Source organism: Heterocephalus glaber, unplaced genomic scaffold (genome assembly GCF_053883595.1).
Source record: "Heterocephalus glaber isolate CG9 unplaced genomic scaffold, H.glaber_assembly_v1.0 deba00001689, whole genome shotgun sequence".
In the NCBI taxonomy this organism is placed as follows: Eukaryota; Metazoa; Chordata; class Mammalia; order Rodentia; family Bathyergidae; genus Heterocephalus; species Heterocephalus glaber.
This window is the reverse complement of record NW_028258414.1, coordinates 11,476,701-11,491,701: the sequence shown is the minus strand read 5'-3', so window position 1 is coordinate 11,491,701 and position 15,001 is coordinate 11,476,701. Positions and strand designations below refer to the sequence as shown.

Below are 15,001 nucleotides of genomic sequence, written 5' to 3'. Positions count from 1 at the left end.
AGGGACCCTTGGGCCTGTTGTTGGGTCCATCCCTTAGCAGTCTCCCAGACTGTGGTGGCATCCTGCTGCGAACACTGCCTGGGACAGGTAGGGAGGCTGCAGATAAGACTCACCAAAGCCTGGTGGCCTCCGTGAGGGGCCAACTCTCTCAAACTTGGACGGGACCAACCCAGGCTTGTGGCTCCCGTGCTCCCTGCACCAGCCCCATATTGGACACTGTGTCCTCTCTATGGTGAACTTGCCATTGTACCCTTTGCAAAGGCTGAGAGGGGAGAAGGGAGAACAACCACACCTTTTTCTGATTGGAAGCCTTTCCAAAACATAGAGGGGCAAGGGGACTTTCTCATGAGAAGGCTAAAAATACCCAGATTGGGGAATGCAATGAAACCCGGTGATGAGGTCCTGGAGAGGAGAGGGCTCCCTGTCCTCCGGAACATTTGCTTGTCTGGTGTCTGGGTCAGCACTTACAGGCTGCCCTGCCATTGCACCGAGGCAGGGGAGCAGGGACCTGGCTTCCGGCCCCTGGGTGAATTTCCTCTGTCCTGTGCTAAAAAGGTAGGTGGATAAGGACTCACTTCTAGGCCTGTGCGGGACAGGGCCTCAGCTCTGCTCCCCAATTCCCTGCCCTTTGTCCCCACAAAACTCCTAGAAATGAAAAACAATTTCCTACAAGCAACCAGAGACCCTCTGCACCCCGGCCCCACTCTGTATCAGCCTGGTTCCATGCCCTAGCATCCTTCCCAGGGCTCTGCTCCAGTGGCCCCCAGTCCCGCCTCTCCAGCAGCTCAGCCCCACCTCCTCCCCTCTCTGCAAGCCTTCCAGTTACCATCCATCCAGCACCTTCTCCATGCCACCTACAACCCTCAGGAGCACAGGTTCCCACTGGGATCACCCAAATCCACCATGCCCAGGCCTCTGCCTGTGCTGTCCATGAACAGGTGCTATCCATGGACAAGGGGAAGCCGCTAGGAGCAGATGTCTCAGGTGGGAGCTGAGCCCCAGCAAACCTCGTCTGGCCTGATGCCTGGTCCAGACGCTAGGACACTCCTGGCTCTTGCTGTGATCAACTCTTCCAGGAGGAATTGTCTAGAGAGTCTTGAAATAGCTACCAATGCTATGGATTGCATTTGCACTTGGGCAGACAGGCCGTGGGGGTTCCCAGCGTGCAAGTGCCCCAGCCTCAGGCCAGGTCACAGATGGCAGAGCATCTCCCTCCGGAAGGTCTGGCTCTTCACAGAGGTGGCTGGGACCCTCCCCACATGCTCTTCCTCATGGGCTGCCAGGCTGCTCAGGGCCAAGTCCACGGAAGAACATGGAGTTGGATATGTGGACAGATGCAGGGAGAGTCCCTGCTGCATGCCAAGCACAGTGTTACATCTGGGGACACAGCAAAGGGAAAGACATTGACCTCTGGAAGAGCTGAGTCCAGCATGATGCTGCCCCGAAAGGCAGGGGAAAGTGCTGTTGGCCAGTCTGGGCATCCTGGAGGGCTGCTCAGAGAAGGCAGCGTGGAAGCCAGAGCTGAATGTGTCAATGACTGGTGGCCAGAGAGAGCACTGTACAGAAAGGCTGGACACACTTCTGTACGCTGGAGCACAGGACAATAGGGAGGGGTAAACTGAGGTTGAAGCCACACTCCGGCAAAGCCAAGTTCAAAGCAGGCGCCAAGAATTACTCACCCTGAGACCTGAGAGGGCATCTTTGTCTCCTTGAGAGTTGGTTAGCTCAGCTCTGCAAGAAAGACAATGGTTGCATAGGGTTGCTGTGGTGACCAGCTAAGTGCCTACGTGGTGCCAGGCACGCAGCAGGGACTGGGCATCCCCACCGCAACCCTTCCCATGCCCTACTCCTGACCCTGCAGGGTCCATCTGTCCCAGCCTGTCTGAGTCCTGTGGGCGCATAGACAGGCCACAGTGCAGCTGATGGCCCTGAGTCTGTGCTGAGTCCCAGGGTCCCTGAGCCCCCAACCCAGCACCCAGCCCTCCTGACCTTCGGGAACCTTGCTGTGGCCTGTCCCCTGCCTAACCTGCCCCTGCCCCTAATCATTCAGAATTATTTTTACTGCCAAAAACATTTACAGAAAGAGATATTTACAGAAGGAGAAATGGGTACAGCAATGCAAGTGTCCATCTGGGTCCCCCGCTTGGCCCCTCCCCCCCACAGCCCCCCCCTCCAGCCATGGTGGGGTGACACAGAATTCCTGGCTGCAGGGATCTCTCATACTTTGCAGACAACAGAAGACACTTGCGCATGGCCCCAGGACTCAGCAGAATGGTCTTGGGGACGGAGTTTGAAATCTAATTCTTATGCCCCCAGTCTCCCATAAGCTCATACACTGAGAATTCTCAAGATTTCTAGGGTTTTGGTTTTCTGAGCTCAGTTTGCAGCCCTGCCCACCCCACCTATATGCTGTGTGTCTTGGGGCTCATTTCTTCACCCAGCATCTCCATTTTACCTGCCCTTCCTGATGCCCCACCCCCACCCCAAAAGACAGGATGCTCAGCAAATGTGAATTTCAGGTAAACAATAAAATTGTCTTGTTTTCAGTGTAAGCGTACCCCAAATTGCATGGGATAGGCTTACACTGGAAAAAGATCTTCCTTTGTATCTGAAATTCATGACAAAGCAGGTAAGCTCGGTTTTGTCTGGCAACCCCATGGGCAGGTTTTCTGAACAGCCAAGAAGAAAAAGGGGCAGAAGTGAACCCCAAGAGAAGAAGGCAGGATGTGAGGTGACACGGGACAGCAGGAGGGGGCAGGGAGGTGGAGCTTGGGGGGACAGGCCTCGCCTCTTCTACAGCTGCTTCTCCTTTCACCGCCTCCTCCAGCGACTGGCAGGGCAGGCATGCGGGCACGTCTCAGGAACCTGAGTGTGCTCTCTGAAATGTCAGCAGAAATAAACCTGGCTAATCCTCCACGATGGCCTGTCACATTAATATCCTTGAAATTCCAAGCGGATTAAAATAACCACAAGCATGACACCATTTGGAAGGCCGGGGATTTACTTGGAAGCGGTGGCCCATTGGCGAGCATTCCTCTAATTGCTGCTTCGTATAAATAGAGAGTTCTTTAATATCACCACCAGCCCTGGCTGACAGATTTAGATCGGAGCTGTTGAAGTCATTAGTGCCCAGGCCGTGGTAAACCGAGGCTCCATAAAGGGCTGTAAATGGGATTCTCGAGGGCCAATCAATCTTACCAAAGCCGCCCGCACTGCTTGTTGATCTGCAAGGTCCTGAGTGGCTACAGCTTCCCAGAAATGTGCTTGCATCTGTCAGAATTATAAGCAGCTGGCAGCTGACACAAAGGTCATATTTGCTGCTAGTGTGGAAATAGAATCTCCCCAGTACAAGCAATGCTACTTAGCAGTATATCAATTGCAGGCGGGTCGTTAAAGGAGGGTGTGTGTGTGTGTGTGTGTGTGTGTGTGTGTGTGTGTGTGTTACAGCTTGGGTTGCCTGGAAATCATTTTCCCTGTAGGTCCATGCAGGGCTTAATATCAGGCACTCAGATGAATAAAATTAAATAGCAATTGGTTTCCAGAGAACTTTGTAGCATTATCTTCTTATGATACTTTCCCTTCTGCCACCTAGGAAGCACTGTGTGCTCCTGCTTTCCCGTGTGCTGTTCCAGACACAGTACACAGACTTGGCTGTGTGGCTTCGGATGTGTTACTGGCCTCTCTGATCTTCAGGCTGATCATCTTTAAAATGGAGATGAGAACACTTACTTGGGATAACATTGAGCAGAGTGACGAAACCAAGTTCCTGAAGTGCTAGGACAAATGCTGCTTGGTGTGCAGTCGCCAGTAATGTGCTTCTAACTCCCATCAGATGGCCATCCAAGGAGAAGGCAGTAGAGGAAGGGAGGGAGCCAGAGAAAGATAAGGCAGATGTGGAGGTGGTGAACACATTGTCAGCACCCCATGAGAGGTGACTACAGATTAGATCACTGCATCTAAAGCTGGGGACTCAGGCTCCCTGTGAGGGGCAGGTATGATTTAGGGAGAGAGTCTCACAGCAGTGGCAAACACCAGGGTCTGTGGATGTTATCAGATGGGGCAGGTCTGTGACACTCTATCGGTCAGGGCTGCAGCCTCAGGGACGCCAGGTCCTGCTCTACTCCAGAGAGGGGGCCAGAGATCTGCAGGTGCCAGAGCCTCCAATCTCAGACAGGCGGAACCACCAGGAAGCAGGCAGCCTTCTGGACGTGTTCGGGTCCATTTACCAACTGTAAGGCCCATCGATCTCCAACTAGTTGCAACAGTGGTTTTGGAATTTCTTCTCCAGGGTTGAATTGGATCTGGGTCAGGCAGGCCCTGTAGTTCTTGGCTGAGCTGGCACATGACACCACGGGCAAGGCGTCAGTTTTCCGTGTTGTGACGGAACTGCCTCCACTCCAGAAGTCACTGCAAGTTTGCCTAGCGAGGATTCTTTTGCAAGAGTCCACGAGGGATCTGTTCCCTGGGCGCTGGTGGTGGTTCCTGCTCACCATGGTTTCTTTTTCTACACAGCGTGTCATGTGTTTCTGGCTTCCACATTGGCATGTACCAGGTGCCTGGGTGGCACCGTGGCCTGACACAAAGCACTTGAGCTTTGGGACCCTCAGGCCTAGGGTTACACCTCACTCTACCTGCTCAATTCCATAGGCCACTGGGTCTAAGCCCCACCTTTTTGTGCATTTTTACATCTCTGAAATTGGTCTGTGACTTATAATCAGTGATGCCTTGAAGTTATAACTGGCAGTTCCTTTTCTCTCTTTGCTGTTTATAATTAACAAATGGCATGTGTTACACTCTACAGAGTCTCGGATTCCTTTAATTAGGTGTCTGGCCCTTATCAAATCCTTTCTGTGTGATTGTTTCCACATCCGTAGACTGGAGCTAGGTGCACCTCCCTGCAGGCCGTGGTTAAGACTAAATAAGACACTCCAGGGACAACACCCAGGCATGGTGACTGCCAGGTGCAGAGAGCTGCGGCCACTGTTAGCCGAACAGCAGAGGTGGCCTCCTTTTACAGAGGGGACGCAGGACCAAGGCCACATTGTCACAGGCAGAGATCAGGGCTTTCAGAGGACTCTCGCCAGCATCCTCTTATCCTGGGTTTCTGAGCATCCTGGCCAGAAACAGGGCTCCCCTGTGCTCCAACCCGGGTAGCTGGCTGGGGACAAGACAAGATGGCTCGGGAACACTCAGGTACTGGTGGTCTTGGGGCAGAACCCAGCAGCACGACCGATGCCACCACCTGTGCCAGCCCCATTTTACAGGAAGTAATGGCCATCAGGCCATTATCGCCTGAACATTGGATGTAAGGAAAGTCAAGTCAGTGTTTGCCAGTAATTGAAGGGGTAGGTGCTTAAAACTGTTGTTTTTACTACTATGTTTCAAATTTCTTTTTAAAAGAAAAAGCCAATTTCTCCCCCATCATCCATTCTGCATTTGGCAGCACTTCCGTTTTGTTCTATTCAGGATTTCCCCTTCTGCTTCTCCCAGAGGCTGTCCCTTTTCGGGTGGGGAAATGTCACCTCAAGGCATCCAGGACAGCATGCTTGGTTCTCAAAGGCACCTGCCACACTGGCATCGTCATCTGTCTTCGGTGGCAGCTACTTCTGGTGGACAGGTAAGTGTTCTCCTTCTGGCTCCCTGGCCCTTGGTTCAGTTTGCATCTGCTGTCACACCACACCGCCCCAGGCCAGAGGACCTCCGGGCCATCAGATGCACCCCCCAAACCTCCTGCTGCTCCCCACAAAATTCCAGAGCCATGAGGGCTTGTGACATGGCCTGGCCCCTCAGGTAGCCACACCTGGCCAGTGGTCCCTCCTGCTGAGTACAGGGATTTCTCAGTGGAGCTTCCTGCCTCTCAGCTGCTCTCGGGGAGTGGGGTGCTCATCAGCCCTGCTTGTGGGTCCCCCAAACTATTGGACATGCTGTCATCCCCTTAATGTCAAGGTTCAGGGTGTGGAGTGTGTGGGAAGGGCCATTCCCAGAGACTCCTGCCAGCATCTGTCACTCTGTTTCTTTTGGAGGACTTTTTACTCCTTTGCTCAGGGAGTCATTAATCTGTGTAAGTAGGGGAAAAAACAGTTTAATAAACTGTACACCAGTCCTCCTGAGGTCTGCATGCTCAGATCTGGACGCCCCAAAGGCAAGACTTTGAGACTCTCAAACTCTTCTCTGCCGTGGGTTTCGAAAGGATTTTGCAATTCAAAAGCTGCATGTTTGCGTCTTTCCCTGCCCTTGTGCTGTGGCCACTCCACTATAAGGTCAAGAATGAAGGAGGATCCAGCGAGCATGGCAGTAAAGTTTTCTAAATATGTCTAGATATCATCCTTACATCGTAAGAAGAAATACTGAGGAGACCACCCCTCTGTATGGAATTGGTTAACTGAGCTATTAGGCAACTATAGGTTAACTAGGTTATTGTGCTCTTTGTAGAATGTACCCAGGTAGTCATAACAACTTCTGTAATCTTCACCAAAGGAGCATAACACACTCAGAAAGTCCTGGCAGAACTCTTTGCTGTCCCCCATTCTGCTGCTCTGCTTTGTGTGAATCCTGCTTGCTATATTCCTTTTTGGGGGGGTACCGGGGATTGAACTCGGGTCCTTGTGCTTGCACAGTAGGTGGCGAAACCACTGAGCTAAATCCCTGGCCCACTTGTTATATTCCTAAGGAAACTCCAATGGAATTAAGCTTCGTAAATGTAAAAAGAGGAATATAAAGAAGCACAAACTTCTATTTGGGGCTCTCAAAACTGATAGGAGTCACTTGCTGAGCTGCTGGCATTAAAAAAAGCCTCCTATCTGTGTGTTAAGAGTGGTCTGCCCGGGGTCCTCACAGTTTCCTGCTTCACTATAACAAGGTCCATGTTGTAAATTCAACTAAGCTCTCAAACATTTATACAAAAGACCTTGGAGAGGAGACAGGATTTGTAACCTCACTCCACCCCCAACCAAAAGGCTGAGACTTCTGGTGGGAGACAGGTTCCAGAGTCATTGCAGAAGCCCCCAAACCAGATCCCTGTCCCCCAGCCCAGGTCAGCAGGGAGGATATGGCCTGTGCCCAGACCCTCAGCTGCTGCACTGGGGCAGACACAGGAGCCCTGGGTCAGCTTCCAGTGTATCCTGGCCGGAGCCCATTCAAGCTCGTCTAATTTCCAGTTCTCTGCCCTCAGCAGCCCACTTTTCCTGGGCTCCTGCCTCTGTCCTGGATCTTGCTCTCCAAGCCTGCAGTGGATTCGTTGTATTCCCAGAGCCTCCTTACCCAGGTGGCAGTCAGGAATCCAAAACCAGCACAGCACTGGCAAACTAGGAACAAGGGGCTGACCTGGGAGACCTCATGCTAACTTTACCCAGCTGCAGACAGGAGAACATCTGCCCACCGCCTCCATGAGCTCAATAGGAGAGAAGGCACGATTGGTTAGAAAAAGGAGCAGAAAGTCTTGAGGACAGGGTGTGTATTTCATCCCCAAAATGAAATAGCAAGCTGACATAAAAAGGGAAACGGATGAGAAATGGAAGAACTGCAAATTAACTAAAAACATGTTTGAGGGCCGGGGATTTAGCTCAGTGGTGCCGCCATCTGTCTCACAAGTGCAAGGTCCCAAGTTCGATCCCTGGTACCAAAAAAAAAAGGTAAAACATGTTTGAATGAAAAACCACTTTGGGAATGGTTAACAAAAAATAGACTTGATGACCCAGAAAAGCAGATCTGCAAGAGGGAGAGAACTTGGCCAGGTCTCCTGGGGTGCCGTGAAAAAGGATAAAGAGGTGACGAAGATAGGAGTCTCTTGGGGGAGTTCAGGCACAGACTACAGGACTGGGCTCTCAGGTGGACAAGGCTTCAGTGAGAGGAGTGGGATGCTGGAAAGGAGGAGGATCTGACCATCAGCACGGGTTGGGGTGGAATAGGAGGCAGCATATAAAGAGCTGGGGCCTCACAGAATTGTGCCTGCATTTTGCATGGTCCAGCATCGCGGGCGTTGGAGTTGCTGTCACTGTTCCCTGGAGTCCTGCACGTGGTCTCCTGCAGGCTCCATGTTCAGTGCTGTGAACTTCATCTTTTTCTACATCTTCCTGGAGATGTAGAGGGACGGTGGCAACCATACTAGGTGCCAGGAGCTGGGGGAGCCAGGTCATGGTGAGGATGCTGGGTGGGCATAGAGGGCCAAAGGGGTGGTGAGCAGACGGTAAAGATGACCGCCTTCTTCATTTTGCATAGGATGAGGAGTGCTACCCATCAATTAAGAGAAATGGCCCGTGAAGAGATGGTTTTGCTCAGCAGAGTACAACGCTTTCAGAATCACCCTGGCAAATAATGATGCATCGATCCAGAAGCCCAGCCCTCTGACTCAGCAAGCTGATAAGTGATGGAGTGTGGAGGGGAGGAACATGGGAAACCCTGGAGGGGCCATCTGGCCCTTCACGCTCTGCACTTCCATGCGCTGGCCTCACCAGTGTCACCTGGGGCTCAGCCTCACCCTTGTCCTTCTGAAGAGACCCGCTGGGGACACAGCTCAGCACGACTCTTTTGAACACATGCATTGGAGTCAGAAATCCTGACCTTGATGCGCCGGGGTACTTGACATCCCTGACATCTCCAGGCCCAACCCATGGAAGTGGGATCAACAGGCCTGCTTCCATCTCCCCCCAGGAGCATGGTGACACCCACTGTGACCTTCAGTAGAAAAGTGCTTTGGAAAGGACAAAATTCCCCCACTGATGGGGATCAGGAGGATTCTCAGAATATGGGGATTGAAAAGAGAGGCTAAGGGTAAATATTCTAGAATGAGGCATAGTAATGTCAGAAAACCATTCTACTTCTAAGAGGAAAAAACATCGCTGAGGCCTGTTAACGAGAAGGAAAGATTTCCAAACTGTATTTAAGTGTGGATTTGGATGGACACCAGCTCTGGGACCACCCCAAGGCCCTTTCTATCTGTCTGACTGGACTCCCTGTGATGTGTGTCATCCACTGTGAAGTGGCTGCCTGGGAGGCTTGAAAAGAAAATCCCAATTGTCTTCTTTTTCTTTATCTATAGATGACAGTTTTCCAGCAGGTTGAAAACTGTGGTCTGTCGAAGGAGGTTGGAGGCAGAGGGAGCGCTCTCCTTTGGCTGGACATCTGCTAACACAGTCTGCCTTCTGATTCTTTTTTCAATTCCAAAGCATATTTCCTACAGGCAAGAAGCAGCTCTTCACCAATGAGTACTGGAGCTAGACAGGGTGGAGGAGACCCAGGCCTGCAAACTGGGGGGGCTCTGCACTGGCAGTGGCCTTGAGCATAAGAAAATGCCCTCTGGTGCTCCAGCTCCTCTTTACTGGGATGATTAAATGTAGAAAAAGAAAGGAGGAAGAAGGAGTGAGGAAGGAAGGGAAAAGAAAGTAAAAAGCATCTAAACTTAATGAGGTCTCTTGGATTGTATCCTGAAACAGGACAGGAACATTAATGAAATCCAAATTAAGTTGTGGTTTAATCATGGTACAGTAATATTAACTTTTAAATGGGGACAGAAGTACCTTGATCACCTAAGATGATAAACAGCAGGGGGACCTGGGGGACAATTTAGGGGACTCTATACTATTTTTGCAATTTTTCTGTAGATCTAAACTTGCTCCAAAACAAAAATTCATTTAAAAAATATAAAGTGCTTAGAACAATGCCTGGCATAAAGCAAGCACTTGATAAACATCGACTACTATGTAATGATGCCATTCAATTCTAACCACTATCACTCAGTCATTAATTATTTTCCAGAGAGTATCACACTTTTCTGCCAGCCCTGAGGCCCTTCCTCCTGGGGCCATTATTGACCCCTCCCCTTTGCCCTTCCTTCTTAATACCAAGACCTTACTTTTAGCTATTCTATTTTCAGGTTTATTGTCTCTAGGTTGCACGTTGTAAGTTGCTCCAGTTTCCTTGCGAGTCACTAGGATATCGATTAATAATTAAAATATGCATAAGTGGATGAATCGGCTTTTCCCTGCTCCACACACCCAGGGTAAACCCTTCCCAATCTGCTGCAAGCTGGGCCACCTTGTCTCTCTGCCTTCCCACCAGGTGGCTGCAACTGAGGAGGGGGGGTGCACATGAATGGGAGGCTCTAGGCACCAAGGGTTGAGGCAGGAAGGGGGGTGGGATGGTGGCCTTGGGGCCAATGGCCATCCTGATCTCAGGATCTTGGGCCCTTGTCTAAGGACAGGAGACCCAGATCCAATCTCTCGCACATGTCCATTTCTGGTCAGGGGATATTCTCAGTTCACCATTTGTTCACTCTTCATTCATTCATTTGCAGAGAGAAAAAGGTGATTCAGAAGAAGGAATTTGGGATGTGGTCTTTCTCTACCCAAGCAGGCCACTTTTCTGTCCTGAGGAAAGGGGAGGGAAGGACAAGCTCCTCACCCCTTCTCTGTCTTGGTTGATTCTTCCCCTCAAGTCTTCATCCCTCCTTTCTTCTTCAGGTCACTCCTTGGACATTTCAAAGTCAAGTTTAAGGAGTGATATAGTTCACGGGAGAATCAGGCCTTTCCAGAAGCACCGGGGGATTGCAAGGGTGGAGTGGGGAAGATTTGGATAGAAATCTAAGCTAGATATTTCCAGAGGGATGGAACAAAAGAATGATGGGTATCTACTGAGCTCGTAGGATATGCCAGAAACTGTGCTATTCAATTAGTTTGCATGGAGATGATGGGACACAGAGCTGTTAGACATGAAGAATAAGAGATGCAGAAAGATGTCACAGCTACCTAGGGTCACAGAACTGGATGGTCTCAGAGTTGGGTTTTCGATAGAGGCAGTGAGTGTAGGATGTACCTCTGCCCTTGGTGGTTAGGTGGTATGGAGCTCACAGGAAGCCAAGTGGTCTCCTCAGGGTTGACTTGGGAGAGACTCCAGGAGTGTGTGCTCATTTCCACCTGCAGGGCGGGGTCAGGAGAGGGAGGACAAGGGCCACCTCCAAGAGTGTTGGTCTGGTCTCGTACAGCCCCTCAGGCCTCCCCTGAGCCTTTGAGGCTGTGGTCCTCAGGCACTTGGGTCCCTGTTACTCCGAATCCTGGCTAAGTCCAGCCCAGTAGTCAGAGGCCTGGGTGAAGTCAGGGATGTGGGTGTCCGGTGCCGGTGATCAGGACAGAGAGACCTACTGAGCAAGCAGTCAAGGTGGCAGCACAAAGTGCCAGTCCCAGAAGGGGCACAACATCGAAGGCATTCCCACTTTTGCCCAGAAGGACCTCACATCCTCCCTGCAGGGAGACGCCAGGCTCACGCCGGGGCTGCCCAGAGGGCCAAAGGAGGAAGTCAATTTGCAGAGTTGTAGGAAACCCCAGGTGCCACCCTTAGGCAACACATTAAGCCCCAGGCTCAGCACCAGATGTTTTACATAGGTTTCTCTTTTCATTTTAATCTTCAAACTACTGGAGGTCTGAATAGCTATCTCCACTTTGCAGAGGCAGTGAAAGCCCCACAAGGGGACAATGGCATGCAAGGGGCCACGTGGCTTCTCCTCAGCATCCTAGCTCCAACCACCATGGCTCCAGATCTAGCTCTTCCTTCCCCAGGCAGTCTCTTGGGGTGCGGCAGCCCTCCCTCAGGTAGAGTCTCTCCCCAAGGCCGCCCCACCCCACACTTGCTCATCTGCTTACCTCCCCTCAAGCCTGAAAGGCATTTTTCCTACCTGCCTCGGGACTGTGCTGTGAGGGAGGCTGGCCAGGTGTTCTCCCATTTCACAGGCAAAGAAGCTGAGGCTCAGAGAAATGGAGCCGTTGGCCACTGGGCCCAGACTATCCAGGACAAGGTGGTCATTCAAATCCATCCCTCTACATCCGGTCCTCCGGGCCGTCATAGTACCACCTGCAGATTCAGATGCATCTATGTTATGTCTCCACCTGTCTGCAAACCTCTTCTATGGCTCTAGGGACAGCTTGCCCAGGGCCAAGTGCAGAAGCAGGCTCTGTCCCCAGTCTGCAGAGACCCTGGAGGTGCCCAGCTGCTGAGTGGGGCCTTCTGTCTCCCCAAGGTGTCTCTCTGCAGGGAAGATGCCTATCATGTGAAGCGGGTCACAGAGCAGACACTGGGGCCTGTGTGACCTTGTAGGTGGCTTGGCCTTTGTCAGGGCTGTGTTTGGGCCCTCCTCCAATTGCAGAGTTCACTGGGAGGCTCCTGTCTGCTTGGGCTGGATCACTGGGGTCCTTGATGGTACTGGCCAAGTGAGAGTGTCCCAGAGAAAATGGGGCACCCTACCAAGAAACCCCGCCAGAGAGCCAGCAGGATGCTCATCCCTCTCCCAGAGCCTGGCTTCTGTCCTCTAATGTCTTCCTCCTCAGAGTCAGAGAGAAGAGCTTTATTGTTACCACAACACTGGGGTCATGGCCCACGGTGACGCAGAGCGAAACCAAGGACAGTGGATGCAAGATCCAGGCAAATTTATTTAAAAGATGTAAAGGCAAGAAGGTAAAAGATATAAAGCCAAGAAAGTAAAGACAAAGAAGTAAAGCTCCTGCTAGCTGGGAGGGGATCCCAAGTAGGGTGCCCATGAGGGCTCTTTGTTTTGGGGCCTTTAAGGGGTGTGTAAGGGAACTCGGCTGCTGTGTAAGCAATATGATCTCTACCCTGTAGGAGACCACATAGGACCCTAGAAGGGCCCATGCAGGGCCTGTGTGCCCTTGAGCCAGTGGCCTGCCTGATCATGCTCTGGGGAGGTCCCTGCCAGCCGAAGGACACCTGGCAGATGTTTTGTAAGATCCCTGGAGGGTTGTGACTCAGCAGACTCCACTTTGGGGCCACTGTCCTTACTGCCTAATAGAATCTTCACTCCTGTCTCACTCACTCTTATCACCTTACGTTTGTTTGTTTGAAGCTTATTTGACAAATGAGGAAACTGAAGTCCAAATAAACAGTCATCACTGGCCCGTGGTGATCCGAGACTATACTCCCTGCACTGAGGGAGGCTGAGGAAGGAGGATGGTGAGCTCAAGCCCAACCTGGATAATTTAGCAACTTAGTGTGACCTCGTCTCAAAATTTCAAAAGAGGGCTGTAGTTCAGTGAGGAGGGCCTGGATGCAGGCCCCAGTGAGGCAAACATTAAAATAAAAAAGTCAGGAGAGCCAGAGAGGCCTCAGAAGGGTACCAACACCCAGAGCGGCCCTCCTGTTGAGTGACCTGACCTGGCACTCGCCCTTGGCCACCCGGATTTAGAAGTGGGGACCCATACGCAGCCAGCAGCCCAGGAATGTGGCTGTGCCTGCCCTCCCATGAATGCCTGGTCTGTCCCTGCTGCAACCCAGCCTCCAGCCTCTGGAAGGTGGGGCTAGAGGGATTCCCGGACGCTGGCTGCCTCCTTCACCACTTCCAGCAGCCCTCGAGGGTTCACCTGAGCCACGAGGGTACGAGGGTTTGATGTCCCCAGCTCAGACCCCCACGACCCTCCCCCAGGGCTTCCTCCCTCCCTCTCTTCCCTCTTCTCTTTCTCCTTTTCTCCCTCTCTCTTCACACCCTGAAATGGTTTCTCTAAGAGACTGGGGCAGCCAAATTCCACAACATTTAAATCACAGTTGCGTTTAATTCTGGCAAATGACATTTTCATAGAGTCATAGAATGTGAGAACTTGAAAGGGTCTGATTGATGGTTTCTACCAACTCTTGTCTTTTAAAAGACAAGGACAATTAATAGCTGAGGAAAATGAAGGGGCGGGAGGCTCACCCAGGGTCAACCAGCAGGTCAGCGCAGCAACAGGTAGGCCCCAGGACTTGGATGCCACTCCCGATCCACATACCCCTTCCCGCTGCCAGCTGAGTGGCATCAAGCTGGTGCCCTGAGAGGTCAGTGGTCCAGCAAGGGCGAGGGACAAACCCAGCTGCCTGCAGGGGGCCCACAGGCTGTGTCTGGGTGGAGTAAGCAGGACTTGGTGTGACTGACTCAGGCCAATGCCATGGAGGCCAGGGATTTCTAGACATTATAATTTTTAAAGATGAGTTAGAAAGTACCGTTTTTAAATGTAAAACATTCTCATTTTAAAACCCAGAGACAATTCACATTCAGAACAAAAACACTGGAGACTAATCTGTGGCCTCCAATGGAGCCCAAGTATCCCTTTTTACAGATGAGGAAACTGAGGCACGGACCACAGACAGCCATACAGTTGAGTCATCTCTGGGGAATGCCACATTGGGATTGCTGTCCTGTCACCGCTACCATGACCTCATGTGAGAGTTTGTCCCCAAGCATGGGGACCCAGCCCTTCCTTCCCAGGTCCTCTGTGGCTCGCCCTGGGAACTTTAGCCTTGGTCTTCTGTCACTTTCTCCTTATGACCCATATTCACAGAATCTCTGAGTATTTTTTTGCCTGACGCATGCTACCAAGTCTCAAAAGTGGGCCAGGACCTTCCAAGAACCCTGCTGGGGGCTGGGAAGGCAGCAGACACATCCACCCTCCGGCAAGCCCTTCCCACCGGCTGCACCCCAAATAGCACAGCTGACACCCCAGAAAAATCCCATAAAGCCGAATTCGGACCTTGTGCACCAAAGCGGAAGATGAGATCATAGCTGCCCTGCCGCCTTCCCTGGTCGGCTAAATCCGTCAGTAGTCGTCGGCCACCAGGCCCTCCCTGACCCCTCCTGCATGTCCAGCCTGGAACCTGAGACAGGAGGGGGCGGGTGGGGAGGGGGGCATGACACACAGCCTCATAAAAGCATGGGAGAGTGGGTGCTAAGATGAGTATTGCAGATTTAATAAGGGCTCCGTGAGTCTGAAATAAAAGATGGTTAATTGGGGAAAATGGGTCTGGAGGAGGCTTGAGTGATGGTAGAATTCGTATGGATGGAGAAGAACAAAGAAGACACTGAGGTGGGGCAGGGTGTGGCACATTGGGGTCCCCTGCTGCCTCAGCTCCTGGAGGCTCAATTGTCCTGAGCTTTGCTTCCTCACTTGGGCTAGATGAGCTCAGCCTTCCATTATTCCCGCGCTTTATTCCTCCAGCACCTAGCCTATGCCTGACAGAAGCCTCTGCTTGA

At 51.8% G+C, this 15,001-nt stretch overlaps 1 long non-coding RNA gene across 4 annotated transcripts in view; it reads right to left on the bottom strand.

The window, feature by feature from the left end:
- The window catches only part of LOC101700587 (uncharacterized), a 57,046-nt gene extending 43,637 nt beyond the window's left edge, over positions 1–13,409 (bottom strand). The window contains exons 1-2 of one of the 4 annotated variants that reach the window (XR_015446517.1): positions 11,666–13,409; positions 1,680–1,731 (exon numbers count right to left, since the gene is read on the bottom strand). This is a non-coding gene — a long non-coding RNA (uncharacterized LOC101700587). Of the gene's footprint in view, positions 1–1,679; positions 1,732–3,198; positions 3,484–11,665 lie in introns of those variants that run through there. The other 3 variants (XR_015446515.1, XR_015446516.1, XR_015446514.1) reach the window with 3 other exon arrangements.
- Between the last annotated feature and the right edge of the window lie 1,592 nt (positions 13,410–15,001).